Here is a 14078-nt window from a genome sequence, read left to right on the forward strand (position 1 = left end):
ACACGAGCACTCAGGTTCTCCAGTCTGGAGGACGCAGAATAAATAAGACAACTCTTCTCCCAACAGGCCCACCTCCACACCCGACTCCGCTCTGGCCGAGGCCACCTGGAGGCTGCGGGGTTTCTGAGAAATCAGTGTGTGCTCACCACCGGCTGCAGACCGTTACGTCTTCAAACCCTCCACGACAGATGGGAAAGAAAGAAAAAACAGATCAGCAAGAGAGGGTCAGGCCCAGGGGCCAGGAAGGGCACGGCTCAGTTAACTCTGCGTGAGCTCCTGGCAGGGAAGGAGGCGGGGGGGTCCCCAAGAAGAGGTGTCTCTGCGACCAGAAGCATTTAAAAAACACTTGACAATCTAATTTGCAAAGAAAAATGCTTAAGTACAGAGACATATCTTGTAACACGTATCAAAGTAACTCGCCAGGCTTGCTTCAACTTACCTTCTAAGAAGGTTCTAGACCCTTCCTCAAACACTTTGGCAGCATTCTTCCTCTTCAAACAGAAAAGGCCATGATTCAGGGGCAACTGCAGAAACCCGACAAGAAGGGCAGAGCAGGTGTGAGGCCACACGCCCTCCGAGGCAGGGAAAGACGCCCAGAGGTGCCTTCACGACAGCAGCGGTCCACCTGCACTGGGGCTCTCCTCCAGATCACAGGACTCTGATCTCAGAACCTTGTCACATTCAAAAATAGCCTTTACTTGCAAAAACAAAGTCATGATTTGCAGTCCCCCATGAGACTTGCCCCTTCGAGGCCCAAGCCTGAGATCTGTGCCTGCAGAGGTGGTGAAAATACCCAGTGACTGAAAAAGTGAACTATTAATGATTCGGTGAACAGACTGTCTACATGGCACCAAGCTACAAGCTTATACTCAATCCCTTAATCCTCATAATAAACGTCCGAGGTGGGTCTTATTATACCCATTTTACAGATGAGGAAAGTCGAGGCTCAGAGAAACTAAGTAATACTCCCAATATAGCTAAGCAACAAAGCTGGGGTTCAGACCTGGTCTTGCTGACTCCAAAGCCAGTCCTGCTCACTGTTCCAGCAGAAAGTGGAGTCCCCTACCCCAGATGGAGCACAGAGGGAGATGGCCCAACCAGAGGGTGGGGCATGGCAAGCACAGGGAGGAGTGAGCCTGAAAAAGAAACAGCAGCAGCAGCAGCAAAAGCAGCAAATCTCCAGTGCAGCCCCCATGTGCCTGACAAAGGCTTCCTGCGAGCAGGTGACACGTAGGACCTGAAATCGGCCAGGCAGCCGGGCTGCAGGGGAGAAATGGGAAGACCCTGAAGTGAAGGTGTGTCTCCACCCTCAGAGCCGGGCTGCGTAACTGACCAGCGGTATTCACTCTGGGGAAGAGGGCTCTTGCAGCGTTGCTCCACACTTTGTGGAGGGCTGTTTACAAATGTTTTCAAAGAAACCAAAAGCTGTGAGTGCAGTGCTTCTGAGTTTCCCTCCCCACGTTCCAGAACCACTAACGATGGTCTGTGGAGAGTGGGCAGCCCCCACTCAGGAGTGGCTCACTGTTACATGCACCCAAAGGGGAGAGGACCCTGGGACCCTCTCCCCAAAGCACCCTTGTCTCCAAGAACTCTGGGATTCCTGGCTTGTCAGCTAAGGAACTGGCCACACCATGACGAAAGTTCTTAACACACCTGAGACACAGCCGGCTCTGCTTTGTCAACCCTGGAAAACGTGTTGGTCCAAAAAAAAAAAAAAAAAGCATCTGGTAATTTTTACTTTACATCCTCTCCTTTGTGATCATGCCAATAACCCCCGAGGCTGGGACAAAGGCCAGAGGCCAGCGTGCCATGCCCTCCTGAGACGCTCAGCCAAAGAAAGCCAGCCTTGGACCCTAAACGCCTTTGTCCCACGTCCCCAGGATGTGGAAGGGCACAGAGCTGCTTCTGGGCAGCGGCCTGGGTGAGCATCACTAAGCCGAGCCCGCTGGTCCCTCCGAGAGGTGACAGCACGTGATACATGACACAGGCACCACCTACAATGGCCCGACAAGGCGGCCGCACAGCAACGTAAGCGGGGGGGCGTGACCCAGGAGGCATCCCCCAAGGTGCCCACTGTTACCAGTGACTACACGAGTCCTCCAAATTTTGTCCCTGTGTGTGTGTGTAATGTTTTAAAAAGGCACGCTTTCACCCACGGGAGTGGTCCACGTGCACGCAGGCCCAGTGGCGGCAGCTGAGGGCAAGGGACACTCGCAGCCCGGAGCCCGCGCTCCGGAACCTGACGGTGAACGAATGAGTCGAGATGATCACAGGGGGCAGAGAGCCCCTGGGAAGCGGGCTGCAGGGGAGCAGATAGGGGTGCGGCCAGGGAGGCGTCCCTGGGAGCTGAGATTCAAGCTAAAACCTGAATGCAGGTGAGTCCTCAGGTGTCCCTGAAGTCAGGAGGGAAGGGGTTCCAGGCAGCCGGGGAGAAGGCCCCGAGGCCAGGAGCGCTGGGTTGGTTCCCCAGCAGCAGGAAGCCTGGTGGCTGGAGCGGGCCAGGCAGGCTGGAGTGACAGCCCTCGCCAGGGCGACGGCCGGGAAGTCACCGAGGCCACGTGAGAAGGGGCCTGACCACACCTGGGCGTCTGCCATACACGCAGAGGACGCGAGGGCGGGTCAGAGAGCAATGCACCCCATAACCGGGAAGCGTGGCCTTCAGCACCGGGCACCTCTGTTTGTGTGTCTCAGTGCACTTGGCCGCAAGGTCCCGTGATCTCAGTTTTACGAGGGCCGTGCTGGGCAGTCGGCTCTCGAGAGACGGCAGGGGCAGCACCTGGCCACCCCCCACCCCGGGGAGAAAGGGACGGAGGAGCAGGTGGGCCTGCAGAGTCTGGAGGAGGAGCCCCAGGAAGGGGGCACCAAGTGCACCTCGGGGTCGGGGAAAGAGAAAGACGAGAGGCGTCTCCTGGACTCGTGGCCTGAACACCTGGGCTGGGGACGGCGGCTCCACCGGGACGCCCCTGCCGCGGTGCGGCCGCGATCGCCCGGCGGCAACTGCACACCAAAACTCGTGTGAACTGTCCCACTATACCAACACCTCTCGGCGTCCACTCTCCCCTCCTCCTCGTCGTGGGAAGACCAACGGAGGGGGACCAGCAGGGAGTCCCCAGGAGGGGGCCGCTGTAGTCAGGGGGCTGGGGACCCTGAAGGTGACTTCAGGGAGCTGACAGGGAATGGGAGATGAGGAACCCCCCCCCGGGGGCAGCTGGGTGCACTCTCCGTGGACGTGGCCTGAGGGTCCTGGGTTCCCCGGACGCAGTGTTAGTAATGACTAATGAACCACAGGGATATGTTATCATTAAGTGAAGTCCATACTTCGCTCAGGTTTCCTTGGTTTTCCCCTAATGCCCTCTTGCGGTCCCAGAACCCCACCCAGGACCCCGAATGACATTTAGTCATCACCTCCCCTCAGGCTCCTCTGGGCTGTAATGGCTCCTAGTACGTTCCTTGTTTTTGATGACCTTGGCAGTGGAGGAGTACGGGTCAGGTAGTTTGTGGAATGTTCCCTCCGTTGGGACTGTCTGATGTGCTCCTGATTGGTCCGGGGCTGTGTGTTTAGCAGGGAGACCACAGAGGTGAGTGCCTGCTCCCGACAGCATACCAAGGATGGATACGATCACTGTGACTATCAGAAACCAAAATGTAAATAAAAACACTAAGTGTCAAAACCTGTTGGCTGCACATCACGCTGTATTTCAAGGACACGTGTGACTTATCATAGGAGGAAGGCTGAGAATTAGTGAGCTGCATACTCAACGGGAGAAGTTAGAAAAGGAACACAGACAATACCCAGAGCAAGGAGGAGGAGGAGGAGAGCAGAAATGGTAAAACCTATTACTAACGGCTAAGCAAGTGAAGTGTCAAAAGTTGGTTCTTAAAAATTTAACAAAGATGAATCAAAAAGAAGGATCTATAATGTTTGAAATGAAAAAGGGTACATAACTACAAATCCAGCAGAGATTCAAAAAGATAAGAAAATATCATTGAAAAACTCCATGGCTATAAACATGAAAATGTCGATGAAATGGACAAATTGCTAAAAAACGAATTAACACTATAAGAATTAGGCACTCAGACTACTAGTAACTATTCAAGATAGTATAACCAGTAGGTAAAAATCAACCGACCAAGAAAACATGAGCCCCAAATACTCTGAGATAAATTATTCTAAACTTTCAAGGAATAACTCGTTCTAGCCTTATACAAACTCTTCCAGAGAATGAAAAAGTATTTGACATTGAAAAAGGAAAATTACAAGCCAATACAGCTCAAGAACACAGAAAACAATCCTAAAGTACTACTAAACCTAACGCAGCCAGGTATGAAAACAACAGTATTTACCAAAATCAAGGTGGACATATTGCAAGAAGTCAAGGGACGTTTGACAGTAAAAAATCTGTAGGTGTAATTCAACACATTGAAAAATTAAAGGGGGAGCCGTACGATCATCACAGTGGGTTCAGTGAAAGCACTGAGCTCCCGAAACACAGTCACCCATCCTGAAAAGGGAAATCTACAAAAACCTATGGCAACCGGCGCTCAAGTTGGGAAATGTCAGAAGCCTTGCCTTTAAATGTCAAGGACAACAGAAGGAAGCCCAGCTTCTGCTCCCGTTTGAGGCTGAGCTGGGATCCTCAGCCAGCACAGGCAGACAAGGAAAATAAATACAGTCCCTAGAAGAAAGAGGCAGAACCGTCATCTGTCTTCACCCACTGGACACAGGAGCCCACGAGCACCTGGAATGACGTCCCAAGGTCACCCAGCCCGCCAGGGGGGGCCCGGGACTGCCACCCCTGAGCCGGCTCTGCCCGGCCTCTGAGAACGCCCGCTTCATACACTCAGTTCCCTGCTCCCAGCAGGGGTGCACAAATCCACCCTAACGCCTGCTGCGTAACCATCCTTCAGATTACTCCAAAACCCATCCTCTCCGGCTTCACCACTTGTGATTTTTAAAAAGCATCCATCTTTATTCAGCATTGTAGCTTTAGGTAAAGTGAACAGGACTCTGTCAGCTACAGAGAAGGCGTGTTGTTTTCTAATCAGAGCACTCCAAACAGAAAAAGCTATCAAGAGTTAAAAATACAAGTTTACACTTACCGACACAGTCTCTTAATTTAAAATCTCAAACGTATCAACGACCTTTACTAAATTTAATGCATTATTTCTTTTCCAAATGAGAGCTAACATTTTCCAAATTATCAGACCTGCCTCGTACTCACTTCCCTACCTTCTGAGTCAACTTCTCAACTATAACAAGGTCAGACTATCAAGGGGACACCCAGCGCCACGGACGTGGGACACTTAGGACCCACGGGCAGCCCGTTTCACCTGATGAAGGGCAGCGGGTGGTAAAGGGACGAGCCGGAGTCTTCGATGTCACCCAGAAAGTGATGGGAGGGACCCAGACGAAGGACTCGGAGGACTGATCTCCAGAGCACGCGGAAGGCCAGGCAGGCAGGACAGGCTGCAGCAACGGAGGGCGGCCCCCCGCCAACACACACACACACACACACACACACACACACACACACAAGACTACATTAGTCACCACGCTGTTTCTGCACAGCCACTGGGGAGGGGAGGGGCGGGAGGAGGAACCACATCATTCATTCAGCAATTATTCATTGTTCAGGGAGGACCGGGGTTGAGTTTTTTACTTCAAGGGTTTTATCCAGTCATGACTGATGAAAACCGGAAAAAAGCAACTCAGAAGTCCCGCTTATACCTGGTGGTGTCACACAGGACAGGGCCAACCCCACGTTCTAACAGCACTTCCACATGGAAACCCATGTTCCGAACAAAGAAAAAGCCCAACAGAATCATCCCAAGGCCCTGCTGGACACTGTTCTTATTGTGAAGCCTATTTCAAGAAGGTTGTAGGTCATCGCCGCCTGCCAGAGCTGGCCCAAGCCGGCCGGGGCCAACTGCGGGGCGGGGCGCGGGCCAGGCCCCAACAGCTGTGACACCAACCGGGCCTGCTGAAAATAGCTGGGTGTTTGTTTATGTCGCCTGTGCTGAGAGCGAGCCTCGTAGCCCCTGGGAGGGGGAGCGGGGCGGAGGCGGGGCCTGCTGGGGCGAGGGGTCTGGGGGGACACGCAACCAACAGTGGGGACGTCGGGAATGCGTCACCAGATGCGTCCGTGGAGCAAGAGGAGGGCTCGGGAAACGACGGAATTCAACCGCTGCTTTCTGGAACCGTGGGTCCGGGGTGCCAGCGTGCAGTAAGGTACGGGCGGGCCCGAAGCCAGCCTGCCTGCCGCTGAGACCTTGCAAGTGAAAACAGCTTTAGAGGACAACCTACAATTAACACGGGAACAATTATCTTCCTAATTTAGGTTAATTTCTACTTCACAGCGCCGGTTGGCAGATGGGGAGGCAGCCCTGGAGACATCTATGTGGGTGCTTTTCGCTTTGTTCTCCCAAGTCCACACGTCTTAAATATCGTAAGGAAGATTTCCAGCATCCGCCAGCACCTTCTAGAAAAGGACCTGAGCTCCAGAGAGTCGGTTCAGCTCTGAGCTCGGGCTGGCTGCACTTGCATGAGGAGGGAGCCTTGGGTCAGAAGAGCTCCTACTGGCACTGGCACTGCTCAGTCCTGGGTCTGCAGCACCCCAAAGAAACCCTGGGCAGGAGTCTGCTCTCGGGGCCCAGACCAGCCCTGGAGGGCAGGAGGGGCCGGGCTCCCACCACAGTGGGGCAGGCGGGCAGGGCCCTGGACGCGGGCACTGGGTGGGTGCAGAGAGCCCTGGTGTCCAGGAGCACCGGCAGGGCCTTTCCAAGGACACCTGTGCAGATGGCCCCGGGCCTCAGCACAGGCACGGCGAGGCCCAGAGGGCCCTGCCGGCCACGCCGTAAACCAAGCCCTCTGGCTGCTCTTCTGTGGTGAGAACACAAACCCTTTCAGCACTTGTTTGTTTGAGCCGTGACGCAGAGGCTGTCAGAGCACCTGGGATGAGGAGGGTGGTGGAGGGTAAACACCACCAGCCCAGAGCAGGGCGGAGGGGCACCAAGCCAAGGCATCTGATGGGCCGCCTGGACCAGGAATCCCCAGCACTAAAGCAGAGCGGCCCGGGGCCGGCAGGGTCTGAGGGGTACAGCTCTCCCGCCCCCTTATTTCAAATGCTTATCTTTAGTTCCACAGGAGCAAATAACAGGATCCCACCTGTTAAGTAAAATAACGGGTTGGTCAAATAACATGTGTAATTCAGGACCACCCTGATTTTCCACTCACTGGTAGCAGTGAGTTGGGGGGGTATGTAGGGAAGATACTGGTTCTGTTTTTTTCTTTCTTTATTGGGAATAGGGGAAGGACGGAGGCAAGCTCCCGGGAGCCAGGGGCCATGGTTCCTAGGGATTTGGGGTGGCAGCCCCCTTTAAAAGCCAGCCCATTAGCACTCAAAGCAGAGACCACTCAGGACCCTAGGCAGGAAGTGAACTTTCCAACTTTAGTTACCACCCAAACAACAAACAGGAGGCCCACTAGATGCAGTTTTACCTTTTTTTTTTTTTTTTTAAATAAAAAGGAGTGGGGCTTCCCTGGTGGCGCAGTGGTTGAGAATCTGCCCGCCAATGCAGGGGACACGGGTTCGAGCCCTGGTCTGGGAAGATCCCACATGCCACGGAGCAGCTGGGCCCGTGAGCCACAACTACTGAGCCTGCGCATCTGGAGCCTGTGCTCCGCAACGAGAGAGGCGCGACAGTGAGAGGCCCGCGCACCGCGATGAAGAGTGGCCCCCGCTCGCCGCAACTAGAGAAAGCCCTCGCACAGAAACGAAGACCCAACACAGCCAAAAATAAATAAATAAAAAAATAATAATGATAATAATAAAAAGGAGCTGCACATCCATCTAGAAAGAGAACGGGGCTGCCCACCTGGCCAGTGGCAGCTCCCTGGTGTCCTGGGGTCCCGTGCTTCCCAGGAAATGCTGGTCCTGGGGCCACCACCAGTCAGCCTCGGAAATGGCTTCTTTCTCGGTGCTTCCTTCTTCTCAGAAGACACTTCCCAGAGAGTGTCCCTGGAGAGGACCAGGAGCTCCCTGGGCTACAGGCTCCCTGAAATAACAGACTGGCGCAGGCTCTTTTAGAAGGACCTCTGCTGGGTTTTAGACTCCAGGGTTTGCCTTCCCGGCCAGATTTTCAGGTGAACAAGTGTAAACATCCTGTAAGACAATGGGTTCCAGAAAACCCCATTTGGTAAGTGCTGCCCTGCCCTCTCCAGGTGGATGCAAACCCCTGGGGCAGCTCCCATCGACCACGGGGGAGGCGCAGGTAGGGTCCCCAACTGGCGGGCACACAGAAAAGCGGGGCTGGGTGGGACCTCAGACACAGGGGCCTTGGCCGCTTAAGTAGTGCGGCCCTACCTCTGCACTCAAAGCGGGTAAGACTAGCCCAGGCGGGGCAGGGCCTGATGACAGCAGAGGTATGGAAGGACCACGTAGAGGGAGAGGGTCAAGACGAAGCTGCAGAGGCGCATGAGGGCACCAGGGCACTCCCGTGAAGGGCTGGCCCCATCCCTCCTCCTGAAGCGGCCCTCCGCCCAGCCGCCCGTCCCTCGGGCCCCCAACCTGCACTGAGACGCCCAGACACAGGGTTCGGGCGTGTGTCCTAACGCGTCTGAGTGGACGTCGTCGTGAACACCTTGAAGGCAAGGACACTGGCTCCATCCTTCCCCAGAAGACCTCAGTGGGAAAACATTGAATTACAAGCACTTGCTAAGCACCTGCTAGGGCCCTGGCAGCTAAAGGTAACAGGAAAACACTAAGTCTTCCCAGCACAGCAAGAAAAAGGAATGCAAGTTTACTAGAAGTTGTTTCCGGAACGAGCTGGGCCACTCAACGGGTCCCCTTCCCCTACCCCACCCTCCACGTTCCGCCACACGCAGAGCAGACCCTTCTCAAATGCAGGGGTCTGGGGTCACATTGATGTGCTCTGCCGCCCCCCCGACTCGGACGAGGACCACTAACCACACGGGGGCCGCCCGAGGGGAGGTGAGCGAGGCCGAGGCTGGGGGCAGGCCCGTCACGGGGGGCCTGGTCCTGCTTCCAGGGACGATGGCAACCCGCCCATCGGCTCCGCATTTCGGAAGGGCTCTCCAGCAGCCGTGGGAGGGGATGGTGGGAAATCCAGAATCTCTGTGCCTCCTGGTTGAGAGGCGGTGGTAGCCATGGCACAGAAAAGGCAGAGGGAGGAAACAGGTTTTTAGGAGAAGGACAGCTGCATTTGGGAAACTGACGAAATGTCAAGAGTGGAGATAAAGGGAAGAGTCCGATCAGGCCAGGTTCTGGTGGGTGGGGGGGAGAACAATGGTGGGGAACAATTAGGGGCATAGAGCTGTGTCCACGGGCACCCCAAAGCCCACCATGGGCGAGGCTCGGGCCAGGCGCAGGGCTGGACACGGAAGGGAGCGGCCAGGGCTGAGCCCGCCTGGGAGCAGGGGCCGGAGAGGGCGGGTGGGCAACAGCCTCAGAGGCGGCCCTGCTCCGGCCTCGGCTCCTCCGTGTCTTCCTCAGGGACACCGTGGGCACCACTGCTCAGTCCTGGTGACACTGGGCACCAGGGCAGGGGGGCAGAAAAGCTCTGCTCCAGTTCCTATTCCACAATCAACCTCCAAGACTCTCCACGTCCAACAGCGGAGAAAGCGTCAGGCCGGCTCCGGGACGACACCCGTCAGCACAACTCGCACCCCCGACCACTCTCGAAGCGCGCCCTTGCCGTATGGAAACATCGTTACAGCAGCGTGTGAGTGCAAGGTGCACGCTAGCACAACTTTACCGTCATCAGGAAGCCAGCCTGTAGAAACACCAGCACACGAGGAGGACGCAAGAGAAGGGACTGGGAAGAGCCGTGCCCACGTGCTCGCAGCGGTGACCGCCGGTGACCGGGTCAGGAGAGGACGGTGAGGGACCTTCCTCCCCGTCTGCAAACACTTTTACCCTCTTACAAATTTCCTAAAATAAACAGTTCCCACCTTTACGATTAGGAAAGAACAAAGCATCATTGTTTTTTCAAAGAGAATGCACTTGTCACAATTATTTTACAGTTTGCTGCCACCTGTATTCCTAAGGCCACCTTCCTTCCAAACCAGGTAGGGAGCCGTGCAGGAACCGGGAACCCGGTGACCTACATTCTCTTTCTAAGACACTTCCCTGCTCGGCCGCAGACTCACACTTCACTTACAGTGGCTTCTCACGGGGCCCCTGCCTCCAACCTTGCTCTCAAGTCAGAGACAGGGGCTGGAGCTCACAAGCACGGACCCTGATCTCACACAAGAGAGACCCGAGGACACGAGCACCCTCGTGCCCCATTCTACAGATGACACCGCTGAGGCCCAAAGAGGCTGGGGGCTGCCCCAGGCGCCCGGGCGGGGCAGGACAGCAGCCTTGCGGGAGCCTAGGCGTGGGGACGCCAGCACCTGCCCCGGGCACTCCGTCGGCACAGACGGAAAGGAAGCACGTCCGCAGATACGTGTCACATGCACACACAAGCACACACGGCACGCTCGGCCACAGGTGTGCCTCGGGCACGGAGGTGTGTCACTGTCCCACGGAGGAGCCTTCCTCCTCAGCCCCAGAGCAGGGTCCCTGCCTCTCAGCCACGCAGGGCAGGCACGCTCAGCCCCATCCCGGAGCACCACTGCCCACTGGCCGCTGCCCACTGGTTTCTCCTGGTTTCACTGGTTACTGTCTCTGTATTCTAAACGCAGATGGCCGGCTGAGTGCTGACACTCAGCTTCTAAGGGTCACCACTTTTCCTGGGGCCTCAGATACCCTGCAGGGCTTCCTGGGATCAGGGTCACAGCACTGGCTGGCATTTACGAGAACCCTCACTGTTTTTTTAGTACTTAGCATTTATCTGATCATCTCTGGCTCTTTTTCTTGAACATCAGTCACTAAAAAAGAAACCTGGGCAGGACTTCCCGATCCACCTGGGGACAGTGAAATGGGTGTTTGTCACACACCAGACTCTGTAGATGCGCTTCACGGGGCCAGGGTGGGTCGAGGGTGGAGCACAGGAGTCAGGGTTCTGTACCTGAACGGAGGGGCCTTTGGCAGCAGATACATTTAGAAAATACTGGATGAATGGCTAAACTCGCTCACCAGGCCTGTCTACATCAGACGATCTTGGAACTATATGCCTTAATTTCCCCTGACATTCAACATTTGATTATTCTTGTCAAAGAAACGAAACAGTAATCTCAATGGCTTCCAAAAGATGTTCCCGGGGGCACAGGAAAAACAAAATAACAAAATTATCGCTTCTGTTTATTTTTATATTTTAAAAAAGGAATTAGCGTTATGCTACTCAGCATAAAGGCTGAGCTGCGCCCTCACCCGGGTCCCTGTCAAGGGCATAGGGAGGGCCCCCTGGAAGCCTGGGTGGGAGCATCGGATGGCCCTCCAGGCCTGGGTCCCCTCCCGGCCTCAGGGGCCTGAAAGAGCCACACTGTTAGCTCTGCAGGAACCAGGGTCCAGGGTGAGCAAGCAGGGGGGCATCTGCCCCCTCAAACTTCCCATGAGCGGCAGGCACTTTCCCCAGCCTCTGAAATGGGGACTGGGCATCCGGAGCTCCATGGACACAGTGGTCTGCTCAGAGAATGGGCCTCGGAAGAAGAACACCACCCTGCCTGGGAGCTGTGCCTGGCGCCCCTGGCCTCTGGGGAGCCACAAACCAACCTCATTCATGATGTGAGCTCGGCGCAGGGGCTCAGGGGACCAGAGCTCGGGGTGAGGACCCCCTTCTGCGGCTTGGGGCGCAGCAGGGTCACGAGCTGACCCGCAGGTGAAGCTCTCGGCCTTTGTCTCTGTCTGGTTCACTGATGTCGTCGCTTCCGACACGGGACAGCCCAGTGTTGAGACAGAGGCTCCGGAGTTGCGGCCCAGGCTCTGCTGGTCAGTGCACGCGACCATGAGCCCTCGGTCCCCGCACCGTGCCTGCAGCTCCCCTAGCTGGAGGGCAGCACCTGCGCCCGGGCCGCATCCTCAGCAGCTGACGAAGCTCTGTGGCAGCAGGTCAGGCGAGCGTCACCCAGACCCTCCCCACAGAAATCCCGCTACACCTCGGAGACACCGGCCACCGTGGCTCCAGGCCTCGCTCGGGACAGTGCCTCCCTGCTCGAGCCCACCGGACACAGGCTGGGCCAGGCCCGCTCAGGCTGCCCCACCTCTGACGCCACAGACACCAAAAGAGGCCTTCGGGAGGCTGTGTTCATCCTGCCAGGACTCTGGAGAAAGCTGAGACCCACGGAGTGGCCGCTCCTTCTCTACACAGAAAGGTCAAAGGTCTTCTTCCAACCACGGAGCGGCCGTGGGCCCGTCTCACAGCCACCTCAAGGCCAACCATCGTGACCACTGCCGCTATGCGTGCGTCTACCCCGCGGCACTGCTGTCACGAGAAGATGCTGTAAAAAGACAGGGATTAAGGAAAATATGGAAGAGAGACCTGTGCATCCCGGATTTTAAGTCTGCTGAAACCATCATGGGTGAATGTATTCAATAGATTCACACAAGATATTCATATGATTAAAAGGACTCAGCAGACTAAAGCATAAACAAGAAACACCAAACCAAATACTCCTCCTCACCAAACGCCTGGAGGACAGCAAGCCAGGGGCATGGCGGGATAATGCCTGGGCATTCCGGAAGTGCACAGGCTGGGACCCAACCCAGGCTTCGTGACTGGTTTGGCTGGTCCCCTGGACGAACTGCGGCTGGCAGACCCCCGGGCATCACGAGGGAGGAGACAGGCCTCCAGGGCCCGACTCACAGTTGGGACCCACAGACACGACAGCCCTCGCATCTCAGGGGAGACCCGGGGCCCCTTCAGCTCAAGCGTGTACGCACTGCAGACCCACTAGAGCCGAAGCCCTTTTGTCACCATCGTCCCTCGAGCTGCCGAGTCCCCGTGTGCCAAGTGCTTCACGGGAGATTCCTCGTTTATCTGCACAGCGCGTCCTCGTTCTAAACTCTGCTTTATCTAAATCCCAGCGAGCCAGTGGTTGAGAATCTGCCTGCCAGTGCAGGGGACACGGGTTCGAGCCCTGGTCTGGGAAGATCCCACATGCCGTGGAGCAACTGGGCCCGTGAACCACAACTACTGAGCCTGCGCGTCTGGGGCCTGTGCTCTGCAACAAGAGAGGCCGTGATAGTGAGAGGCCCGCGCACCGCGATGAAGAGTGGCCCCCGCTTGCCATAACTAGAGAAAGCCCTCGCACAGAAACCAAGACCCAACACAGCCATAAATAAATAAATGAATGAATGAATGAATCAATCAATCAATCAATCAATCCCAGCGAGCAGCACGGGGATGGGCAGCATAGACTCTCTGCCACGTTGGACAAAGCCCTGAACTCACAGTCGCAGCTCATGTATCCGGAGCCGACAATGGGGAGATCATCACGCGTCACCTACAGGGGCTGGATATGGCACTTACCTTAATAAAGCAGAACGTCCGTCTTAGAATTATTTTCATGTGATTGCTAAGAATCTCTCACAGACTTAACCGTGTCACACGATGAATAACATGATTTACTCAAAAAAAAAAAAAAAAAAAAAGACTGTGTCAGGAAAATCCCCTTCTTTGTCAAATATTTAAAAATTGGGATTGGGTGGCAGCCTGCCGCCGTGACCAGTCCCCACACGCCAAAACACCAATGCCGACACATCAATGATCCATTTTTTTTTCTTTTAACAGTAGAAAGAACAGCCACCACCAAGCACAGCTATTTCAGGCAGGGACATCGAATGGCGCCATGGGAGCACAAAAGGGGCTAGAAGTTATCTCAACAGCTTAAGAAAAACACGTGCATGGTCTGATCCCAGGCAGACGCTCCGGGGATCAGAAACGAGAAGAGGCGAGCGGGGCTGGAGGGTGCCCTTGGCCACACGTGTGCAAGGCGAGGACGGCTGCACATATTTACTGGCACTGACGTTTCACAGGCTGATGACCAGTGTTTACTTACTGGCTAAGTCACTTCCAAACGTCCACACAGCAGCAGAAGATGAATCCCTGAGGGAGAGGGGCCCAGGGTGGGATCATGGAGTGGGTCTGTCTACACTGATGGCTCCTTGTGAGTTTCC

The 14078-nt window shown here is 55.6% G+C and overlaps 1 protein-coding gene across 13 annotated transcripts in view; it reads right to left on the reverse strand.

Annotated features, from left to right (window-relative positions):
• HDAC4 (histone deacetylase 4) overlaps positions 1-14078 on the reverse strand; it is a 290984-nt gene that overhangs the window by 187480 nt on the left and 89426 nt on the right. Inside the window, exon 1 of one of the 13 annotated variants that reach the window (XM_036857358.1) lies at positions 11676-11916. The exons of 11 other annotated variants lie outside the window; for them this stretch is intronic. The gene's annotated coding sequence lies outside the window, so the exon portion shown is untranslated. Of the gene's footprint in view, positions 1-72; positions 332-11675; positions 11917-14078 lie in introns of those variants that run through there. One more of the 13 variants, XM_036857357.1, reaches the window with a different exon arrangement.

Source organism: Balaenoptera musculus, chromosome 7, assembly GCF_009873245.2.
Source record: "Balaenoptera musculus isolate JJ_BM4_2016_0621 chromosome 7, mBalMus1.pri.v3, whole genome shotgun sequence".
Taxonomy (NCBI): domain Eukaryota; kingdom Metazoa; phylum Chordata; class Mammalia; order Artiodactyla; family Balaenopteridae; genus Balaenoptera; species Balaenoptera musculus.